Here is a 10,590-nt window from a genome sequence, read left to right as displayed (position 1 = left end):
CTTTTTGGTTCTAGGAATGGGACTTAGTGAACCACGTAAGGGACATTTGGGTGTTGCTTGAGGACACCCCGGCTTGGCACAGTCTGTCACACTGGCACATGTGGTGCCTTGGGTGTGAGCCATGTGTGTGACCTGGTGGCTGCATGTGGGATATACCTGCGTGACTCATGGCAACTGTGTGCACGTGTGTGCTGAGGCCATGGGCATCCTGTGGGGGGCAGCCTTAAAGTACCCGAACAGAAATCCCAGCTTGGACCTCTCCCCACCAGGTGGCTCTTGGTCCTGAGGCACCTGACCCGAGGAGAGGGGCAGGGCCCTCTCCAGGCCGGGTCTTGACCCTTCCGCTCCTCCAGGTGCCATCTTTGAGGAGAACGCAGCCAAGGACGACAGGGTGTTCCAGCTGGCTGTGTCCGACCTGAGCCTCAATGATGACATCCTGCAGAGTGAGAAGATCACCTACTCCATCAAGGTCATCGAGGCCAACAACCCGTTTCAGGCCGTTCAGGAAGGTGAGCAGCTGCGCAGCCTCGGCAAAAGGCCGAGTCCTCTGTGTGCCTGGGCAGCCCCGTGCAGCAGTGGCTCGCAGGCCCAGAAGGTATAGAGCTGAGAGGGGAGGCTCCAGGGAGGCGCACGCATGCTGCTCCTTTCCTGTGGGGTGGGCGTGCAGGCTTAGGGCTCGGGCTGTCTTTGTTTCTCCCAGTGTTTGTGGGTGGGCGTGTCTGCGCGCCAGGGACCTATGCTCAGCGTCCCTCCCAGTTTCCCTATAGCCTGTTGTCTTTCTCTCTGGGAGCTCCCAGCGGGCGAGCCTGGTCGAGCCGCCCTCTGTGCCCTCTTGATGTGGAGCCTGGCGGGCACCCAGCGAGTTCCACAGACCTCGGTGGTGCCTGGACTCCGTCTTGTCTGAGATTCTTCAGGTTCGGAACAGCTGGTTTCTCTGCTACCGCCTGGGCCGGAGGTGGGCGCTGTTTGCCCAGGAAAGAAGTGGAGCTGGGCCAGGTCTGGCTGCGGGAAAATCCTATCGCGTCTGGACTGCCACCTCCTTTGGTCTCTGGTGGCTTTGTGGCAGGGGTAACAGGTGTGCGCGACAGCCACCCCCTCTGCTTTTCTCTCCTCTCTGGTCCTCTCCCCTCCCACCTGGCTGCTCTGGGAGCCAAGCCCCTCCCCTAAGCCACTGCTTCACGGTCAGTGCCTGGGGCTCTCTCAGTCCTCCACACCTGCCCAACTTGGGTCCCCACAAGCACAGGCTTAGCTCAGCAGCCTGCGCCCTGGGGTGCTGACGCTAGATGGGTTTTGCTTGGGGAACAGGATGCAGGGATCTCTGGCAAGAGGTGTGTCAGGGTGGTGGAGTGGGGAGGAGGTGGCAGGCAGAGAGCTCTGGCCAGCAGTTCCTCCTGCTGCCAGGGCGCTATCCACTGGCTGTCAGTCTGCTGGGACCCCTGAGGAGAAGGTGATTCAGTGATGGATGTGGTCTAGAAGGTCAGAGTGTTGCTAGGCAGGGCTTCCCTGGAAGAGAGGCCTGAGGGTGTCCTGCTTGCAGCAGAAGAGAAGCTGGAGGCTGTCTCTGGGGGCAGGGACTGCCTAGCTCTGAGTCTGAAGGTCCAGGGATGTCTTGGGGAGGGGCTTTACAGATCTGGAGTCCCAGGTGCTGTTTTTAGGGTGGTGATAAGTGGGCTGAGGCTGGTATTACTGTAGTGGGAACTGTTTCTTCTGGCAGTGGCTGATGTCCACTGAAGTGCAGGAAAGAGGAGTCCCTGCCCTCTTCTGGTCATGTCTCACCAGTGGTCCCCATTGCCAGATGCCCTCTGCCTCTGGACTTCCTCTGTAGGTGCCCTTATCACAGCTTGCAGGAAAAAGCATGGGGGACGCTGGGTGAGGCCCTCATCACATTGACACTTTCTGTTGACCTTCTTCTCTGCAGTATCCAGTGTCCATGCTCATTCTGTGCCATTCAGTCCCCATTTGCAGTTCCCCAGGGACTGAAGGGGCTGCTCTTCTGCTTCAGGAAAGTAGTGTAATGTGTATATGTGTGTTTGAGTCGCTCCAAACTTGAACTTCAGTGTAGAATCTGACTTTTAACTTGCCAATTAATGAAACAGTTCAATCAGGACAAGCCGAGGGAGACACAGCTGTGGGCTACTTGACTTTCATGCCCCAAGTGCATGCTTGCCCTGGTGAGAAAGGCTCCAACTGGGGGCCTTTTTTTGGGTTGAGATCTTGCTTTCTGGTTTCTGTTTCTCTGTTTGAATAACTGACAAAATGTCCTCGTCTGTCTCCAAGGGTGGCAGTCTCTGAAGGGAAGGAGGGTGAGAGTTTCTCTATGCCCAAGGGCTGGCAGTGGTATGGGTAGAGGGCCGGAGGCCAGGTGCTGTCTCTGGGCTGCCTGATGGCAGAAGGTGCATGATGGTGGAAGCTTCCAGCTGCTTTCACCTTATGTGTTGCATGGGCAGAAGTCCACATTGACTCCTGACCTTGCACAGCCCTTGGGTGACTCTGAGGGGTGACAATAGCCAGCCCCTGAGGGCCTCCGAAGGGCAGAGTGGTGCGCAACAGCCTCCTTGTCAGCCTGGGGCTCAGTGAGCAGGTACTCATCTGGCTGCTTCCTTCCTTGGCTGTGTTCTGCAGGGCTCTCATCCACCTGGTGGCCTGACTTCAGTCTGGTGGCCGCCTTGTCTCTTTCTCCAGTACCTGGATGTTCACTGCCGCATTGATACACTCAGTGTGGAGGAGTGGCAGTTTAGACCTCTAGACTGGATGAGCCCCATTGAGTTCTGGGGGCCCTGGACTGGTGCTTCACTGCTCGTTGTGTCTGAGAGGCAGTGGGGAGAATTCTGTGGTCGCTGGAGCCTAGAGAACTCTAGCTGAGATCCTGATCCTTCTGGGGGAGTCAGCCCTGCTCTGAGCTTGTCCAGATCAGTTAAAAGGTTTGAATACAGTGACTGTAGCACCCGCCTCCTGGGATTATTGAGAGAATTAAATGAGGTGAGATGTGCATAAATCTCCTACCTTGGGTCGGTGGTAGGTACTTGGTAAACCCCAGTTCCCTTCCCATTCTCTGACCCAGCTGTGAATCTCAAGGCTGTTGATGTTTTCAGCTACTGTGTGTGGTTTCTGAAGGGGTGAATTCTTTGAGGACCCTGTGTGATCTTTTCATTTGTAGCTTTTACTCTTTCTTTCCAATTATAAGAGAAATGTGTTGCTATAGTGGGCTTGTGTTACTTTAAAAATGTAAAAAAGAAAGAGGCCAATGCCTGTTCATTAGATAAAAATGTGGAAAGTGCAGGAAAGCACCTTGAGTTTTACTCCTGTTATTTCCTTCTAGTCTTTTTTTTCTTCCGCTGATTGCAGAGGGCCCTTTCTGATCATTTGCATATCTTCCTTTTTATTAATTTGCCATATCATCGGCTTTTCCTGAAACCACTGTGAACTCTCTGAACCATTACTCTTAGTGGCTGCCTATGTTTTCCAGTGTGCAATTTTTAAAAGAGGTGGAATCATTTATGCTGATTTTTCCAGAATTAAGTATTTATGAAGAAAACAAGAAACAGGGAGGGGGGATTGGTCCTGACAGTTATACCTGTCATCTCTTCAGGCTGATTTGGTAAAAGCTGCTTACAAATCTGACCTTTTAGGACAGTTGGTTAGTCCGTGTGAAAGAATGGATTGCATTTAATAAAATGTGTGCTTGTTGAGAATTTGAAGTCAGTAAATAATAACACAGCAAGGACATTGTAATCTCTAAAATATACCTTAGATTTAGCTGGCAAAGTCCATGTTAATAATCAGTATAAAAATTTGTCTTCCAGATATAAGAAGAGATAACAATTTGTTAAGTTAAAAAAAAATTGTATTGTTTTGAAGTGCCCGCTCAAGTGGAAGATTATATAAATGCACAAAAGGACGGGCAAACAGGGGCACTCTCTTGTCTCGGTCTTGTCTGTGAGTGAAAGGTGAGAGTTACTGGGTGTGCTGGGTTTTCTCTGTCACTCATTGGAAAGAGCAGTTTAAGGAGGATGCAGAAGAAAAGGAAAAAGGAAGAAAGGAATCAGGAGTCAGGCTCCTTGCTGTTTGCATGGGGACAGGAGAGTTTCAGGAAGGCAGGGTCAGGGCTGAGGTGTGGCTGGGAGGGAGAGGGCTTGCTGGGAGAGGTCTTGCCTGTGCTTCCGGAGGACGTTGGATTCCACAGAGGCCCAGCCTGCAGCCTCACTCATCCAGACACAGACGGGGCTCTGGGTGTCCTTGCTGTCCTTCCATCTGCTCAGCTGGATTAGTTTTCTCTTGGCACTGAAATAGATGTCATCTTGAAGTTAGCTGGTTAAAATGATACAAGTGTATCATCTGTGGTTCCATAGGCAGGAAGCTGACGGAGGTCTCCATGCCCCAAACCAAGCTGGGCAGGGCTGGTTTCCTTTGAAGCCCAGGAGGAAGTAGACCCTGGCCTTAGAGCTGCTGGATGCTGCTGGGCCTCCTCCCTCTGGCTCCAGGGTCCCCAGTGGGGGGCGTTGGATGGCTCGGGTCCTTTCATATCACCTGACCATATTGCTGTCCCATCTCCTTCCATCGCTCTTCTGCCTCCCTCCCTCTTTCAGGGGCCCTAGTGATTGTATCAGGCCCTCCTGGATAACCCAGGGTGACCTCACTATTTTAAGGCTGCTGTTTTGCAGCCTGACTTCTGTCTGCAACCTTAATTCCCCCTTGTCACCTAGCCTGGCATGTTCTCAGTTCCAGGCAGTAGTTCATGAGTGTCTTTGTGGGCCATTATGCTGCTACCAAATTGGCACACAAGCCTGTGCCCAACGTAGCGCAGCACATTATCACCTCAAGGGTTCTCTTCTCTTCTGTCATCTTCTGCATGGCTTGCTGTGCCCCTGTTTTCTGGGAAGCATTCTCTGTCACAGCCAGGCAGGCTGGAGGGACCCCGCACACAACGCTGTGCCCCCCTCTAGGCCTGTGAGGTCTCCTCATCCTTACCTCTGTTCTCCGATGACACGGTAACCTCCTTCTGTGGCCCTTGGGCTGCTGCTAGCAATGCTTGAAGCTGAAGATGGCTGTGGATGAGGCATTTGGCGCAAGTGGTCCCCTGCTTCAGCTGCCTGGAGCCATCTGGGCCCCTACAAGTCTGTGGCTGTGTAGAGGAGTGGCAGGGGCACACACACACAGGTAACCACATGCATACGCACACACATATGTGAACACACACTTCTTCTAAAGACGTGATATCCCAGCATCTTGTCTTGGGCTCAGGAAGCTCCCAGCTTGGGAGGTGGTGGGTATATGGCAGTGGGCACATGGGCACATCACACCAGGTAAGTGGGTAGCAGGCCACGCGCCTTGGGAAAGTTTACTGCCTCTGCGATGCCACTGTTCCCATTCCTGTGCCACGTAGATTTAACCAGCTTCCTTCCAGAGTAGCATGTTGGGGCTGTTCCCCAGCTTCACCTGGAGACAGTGAAGCCAGCCCTTGTTGCTCAGCCTGGCTTAGGGCCATCTTCCCAGGTTCTCGTAGTTGCTTATGTTGAGAATTTGGTTACAGTGGTGGAAACATAACACAGGTCCCCAGAAAATGCTTTCACCTAACAAGGCACCTTCTCAACCCAGTGCGACCCCTGAAGGGGATTTTGCTTGGACTTGCCATCCAAGGCCATGCCTGCTTGTCCCTAGACTTTGGTTTTGTTTTGCATTTCCCATTGTATCAGGCACCCTGGATTAAGTTATGCTCACTAACAAATAGTCCCTAATTTTAGTGGTGGGATGCGACAGCAGTTTATTTCATTGTGGGCTGTCTGGGGACCCAGGTCCTCAGGGCACTCTAATGCTTGATTGGTGCCAGTTTTTGAGCCAGATGGGAGGAGAGCCTGTTGGCAGTTCAGCCTGGATGTGACCTACATTGCTTCTGTTTCTGCCTCCATGGCCAGAACTCACCCGGTTGCCACCACCAGTTGCGGGGTCTCCTCCTATGTTCCAGGCAAGGGGGACAAGTTGGGGATGTTTGGTGAACAATGCAGTGCCTGCTTCCTTTTCATGTCAGACAGCTCTCCAGTTCCCTTGGTGACTCATGACAGCAACAGCATCCAAGAGACAAACTATAAAAAACCATTTGGAAACCGGATGTGGTGGTGCACACCTATCATCCCAGAACTCTGAAGGCTGAGGCAAGAGGATCTCCGTGAGTTCAAGGCTAGCCTGGGCCATATAGCGAGACCCTGGCACTGCATCCTTGTTGGGGCCCACTCATTTCTCCATCCCTCCTCTTTGCACACCCTTTTCTCCCCACTTCTGTGGGCCTCCCCGTAGCCCTTGGGACCCTCACTGCGACTTTTCTGTCTGCTCCTTTGTATCCTCAGCCTGAGGGCCTGGACAGACCCAGCCCTTCCAAGCTTGAGCTAGAAGCTTCTTAACCACAAGGGGCAGAGGTGAAGCATGTGGGATGGGTGCGGGGAGCCTGATTCTGGGATACACAGATGCAGCTAGGTCAGTTTGTGAAGGAGCTCTGTGTGCATGTGGAGTGGCCAGTGTGATCAGTGACACTCCACTATGTTCTCTTTTGGGGGGGTACTGGGTTCAAACTCAGGACCTTTTGCTTGCAAGGCAGGTGCAGTGCCACTGAGCTAGATCCCTGGCCCTCTACTGTATTCTTGAAAAGCATCAGGGGAGTGAATAACTGTTCTCACTTCAGAAGTGCTAGCTGGGTTAGGCAATCAGTTAGATTTAACCATTGCACACTGTACACACGCATTATGTTGGATATGATAAGTACCTGTAATTTCGTATGTCAGTACGATCACTTTGAAGCACAAAACAAAAGCTGGGTTCCAGGCCACATTTCCCATCAGCTGATCAGCCCCAGTGCCCACCTGCAGCTGCCTTGGTATTTCTGCACTTGCTGTGGCCTCTGCCTCAGGGGTAAGGACCCTGCATTGTCTCTGGGGTGCTGGCTTCTCTGACAGGCTCTGGACCTGGGACAGAGGCTTAGTCTGTACCCACCATTCCCACCTCTGGGTTTCCTGGTTTCTTTGCAGCTGGTTTGTTGGCTGAAGCTCAGGCCAGGTGGCTCGGTGGTGAGCTGGCTGCTTCTGCCTGTTTCTGGGTATACACAGTGTGTGTGGGGTTCCTGAGGAGGAAAGTTGGTTGTTATCAGCATGTGCCCAGGGCCAGCCACAGGATGTTGGCCTTGGCCAGCCCTGCCTTGTCTCCCTCCTTGCTCTTCTTCTGGGGACGAATGGTTCATGAAGTGTTGCCCTCCTGAGGATGTCCTGGGGCTCCCAGTCCTGCTCTGCTGTGCCTGGCTGGTGGTCTCAGTTTCCCTTGTCAGACAGGAGTGACCACACAGGGCACTGCCATAGGATGGGCTGGGCACCTGTCCAGAAGGGCCAGGCAGGGGCAGGGCCTGGCAGGGGCAGCTCTAGGCACAGAAGGAGGGAGGGCGGCTGTGTGTCATGAACCTGGTGGCCCCACATGGGCCATGGGCCTCCCCCTGCCTGGCCCCTGAGGGCAGCTGTGTCTTGGAAAAGAGCCACAGCCTTTTCAGAAGTCTCAGGAGAGCAGGCAGGAGGCTGGTGCTGACCATGTGGCTCCTGTGGAGGTGGCCTGGAAGCCATCTGTGCACTAGGTTCGGGCACCTGCTACCTGTCTCTGCATGGTGTTTTAATTTTGCTGCAGCTTGCCTGCTCTGAGCACTAAGAGTGGCCGGGATCTGGCCATCGGTGTCTCCCTCATCCTATTTGGTAGAAAGGTTAGGGCAGGTCTGGGTTCAAATCCTAACTCTATGATTAGCTATGTGATCTTTGGAGGCTGAGACAGCAGGATGGCAAATTTGAACTCAGTCTGGGAAAAAAGAAACGGTCTGGGGATGCGAAGTTTCTGGGTTCCATTTGTAGAACCGTACAACTGTAAGAAAGTAAAAAGAAAGGAAAAGGAAATGTTGCTTCCTCTCTCTGAGTCTCCATCTGGACATCTGAGACCTTGGCCGGGGCCCAGAGTGGAGGGTGGCTGTGCCTATCAGCAAGCCCCAGTTGGGTGACAGGGCTGAGCTCTGTGTGAGCACCTGGGCCTTAGCTTGTTATCTCCTGGGCACCTGGCAGTGGATTCTGGGAGCTGAGGTGGGTAATGGTGCCTGTGTCCAGGGACCCCAGGCCTGCTGGGTGGCAGGGGAGGGTGGTGAGTGGTCAGCACTGAGGAGGGACCTGTTGAGGCAGATGGGTTGAATCCCTGAGCTCCCTGTCCTGGCTTTGTGCACATGTGTGTGTGCGTGTGTGTGTACAGGTGTGCTAGCTCACACAGAGAGGCTGCTGTAGATGCCCCACCTTACTCGGCTGCTCCCCCTTCTCTTCTCTGAGGTCCATGCAGTGTGACATCCAGGGGCCTTTCCAGTCAGCAGAGGTCTGAGCTCTGATGCCAGTTAAGGGAGGCGAAGCCAAGGCCAGGCTGCTGAGGGCCCACAGCGGCTATGGCTTGAATATTTTGTGGAAGCCCTGACCACCAAGGGCTGGAGATTTAGCTCAGTGTTGCTGCTGCCTGCCTTACAAGTGCAAGGTCTTGCGTTTGATCCCTGGTACCAAAAAAACAAACAATGGATGCAGCTCAACACAATTACTGAACCCCTAAGAAGTTTCAGGGCATGTAATCTGGAGCCTAGTTATTTCTCACCGGTTTCTCTTTTGTATATGAGATGTGATTGAAGAATACAGTGTGTTTAAACTTAAAAACATTTATTATGGTGAGACACATTGCCATGAATCTCTCTCAGAATCCCCCCCACCCCTGGCTTTGTTCTCTTGTGTCCCATCATTGCTGACACTTTCTGAAAAGTTCTGAGATCCTCTTTCCTGAGTGTCTTTGGTTGTGCTGTGGTGGCTGCCTCCATGTCCTTTATTGTTCCAAAACATTTACCTTTTTTTGTTGGTTGATTTTCTCATTGTTGAGACAGAATGCTCGACACCCAGAGTTAAGGGAGGAAAGGTTTATTTGGCGCACAGTTTTATAGAGCCTCGAGAGCATAGTCAGCTGGCTCCAAGGCTGGGATGGTGTGGCAGAGAGGCATCAAAGAGAAGAAATACTCTAAGGCAAGCAGGCAGGCAAGAGCAAGCAAGGGACCTTAGCAGTTTCTTTTTGCCCTTTTTATATTGTGTCTAGGCTGCCTGGCTTAGAGCAGGTGCCAAGCCAATTAGTGTTCTGGTTTAGTAATCACACACCCTTAATCCCAGCGTCACATACTCTAGATCCATTCGCCCCTGAAAAAGCCCATGTGAGGCTTTGGGGGGACATCTAGACACAAGCCATAACACCTTTAATGGTCATTTAGACTTTGGGGAAGTCTGGAAGTCACACGGTGCCAGATCCAGTGACTAAGGCGGCCGAGGACACAGCATCGTGCTTTTGCCAGCTCACTTTTCCATTAGGTGGTATTTGTAGCAGGATTCACTGTATTTTTGATCCCACCTCATAAAGTCACTCCTGAAATGGGACTTGCAGAGCTGCTTCAGAAAGTGGCAAAAAGGATGGGATAAATGTGTTCGGTCAGGAGGACTATTTTAAGGGGGATTCATGGCAATGTGTCTTTTACTGTGGTTAAAAAAAATTTAACGTTTGCCACGTTTTTCAAACTCCCCTTGCACATTCATTTTGTTACTCCCTTCGATGTGACTTTGCAAGGGACTCATTTTATGGGGCCTCAACTTTCTTGCCTGCAAAGTGGAGACCACAGTGGCTCCCTCGTTGTGTTAAGGACCACGGAGAGTGACACGTGTCTGGCACCAGGGACAGCTTGGGAGGGGGCTGCCCTGTTACTGTCCTGATGTCCCCCAACATCAGGAGGGGTGGGGACAATCTCTGCCTGTTCTGGACACCCTGCTGAGGTTGGGAGCTGGAGTGGACATGGCCGTCAGGTTGCCCAACACTGTGACTCTGGGTGAGCCTGAACCTTTTGCCCATGAAGGAGCTGCATCAGAGGTGTCTGGTCTGGGAAGCTCAGAGCCTGGTGACCTCAGCTGTCTGCCTGGGGCCCTGCTGTCCTTGTCTGCTGTGAGCCAGCGCTGTGAGTAGCAGAGCTGTTGGTGGATAGGCCAAGCCAGTGCATGACTGTCTGTTTAGCTCCTGAGTGTCAGTGCCTGACTTTTGTCCATCTCTCACTCCAGCCCTAGTCAGATGCCAGAGGCCAACTCCTCGGTGGTCACTCTCTCTGCTTGCCCCTCCAGCCTGCCTCCATGCAGCAGTAAGAAGATCTCTGCTTTCCTGCTGAAACCCTTCAATGGCTCCCTCTGCACTGAGAATAGAAGCAGCCCTTTAGCAGGCCCTGCAGGCCCTCAAGTGTCTGACATAGGCGGATCATTTCTGCTTCTGTTGCCACACTTTTGAGCTCGCCACTCTAGCCACGCTGGCCTTTTCCCTCTCCCTCCAACAGGCCAACGTGCAACTTACCCAGGACCTGTGCATGTGCTATTCACACCACCTGGAAGAGCTTTGTGTAGCAGGCTCCTTGTCAGCCATCAGTGATGCCTCAGGTCTTCCTCCTCTGAGAGGCCTGCTGTAGAAACTTGCCGGTCTCCCCCTGAGTGTTCTTTCCCTTCTTGTCTTGCTGCCTGGCAATGGTGATGC

General features: G+C 52.8%; 1 protein-coding gene across 1 annotated transcript in view; it reads left to right on the top strand.

Annotated features, from left to right (window-relative positions):
* The first annotated feature begins 353 nt into the window (after nucleotides 1-353).
* Grid1 (glutamate ionotropic receptor delta type subunit 1) overlaps nucleotides 354-10,590 on the top strand; it is a 652,399-nt gene continuing 642,162 nt past the window's right edge. The window contains exon 1 of the mRNA XM_033761721.1: nucleotides 354-509. The gene's annotated coding sequence lies outside the window, so the exon portion shown is untranslated. The remainder of the gene's footprint in view (nucleotides 510-10,590) is intronic.

This window comes from Fukomys damarensis, unplaced genomic scaffold (assembly GCF_012274545.1).
Source record: "Fukomys damarensis isolate Sample0158 unplaced genomic scaffold, DMR_v1.0_HiC HiC_scaffold_1, whole genome shotgun sequence".
In the NCBI taxonomy this organism is placed as follows: Eukaryota; Metazoa; Chordata; class Mammalia; order Rodentia; family Bathyergidae; genus Fukomys; species Fukomys damarensis.
This window is presented reverse-complemented; position numbering and strand designations above follow the sequence as displayed.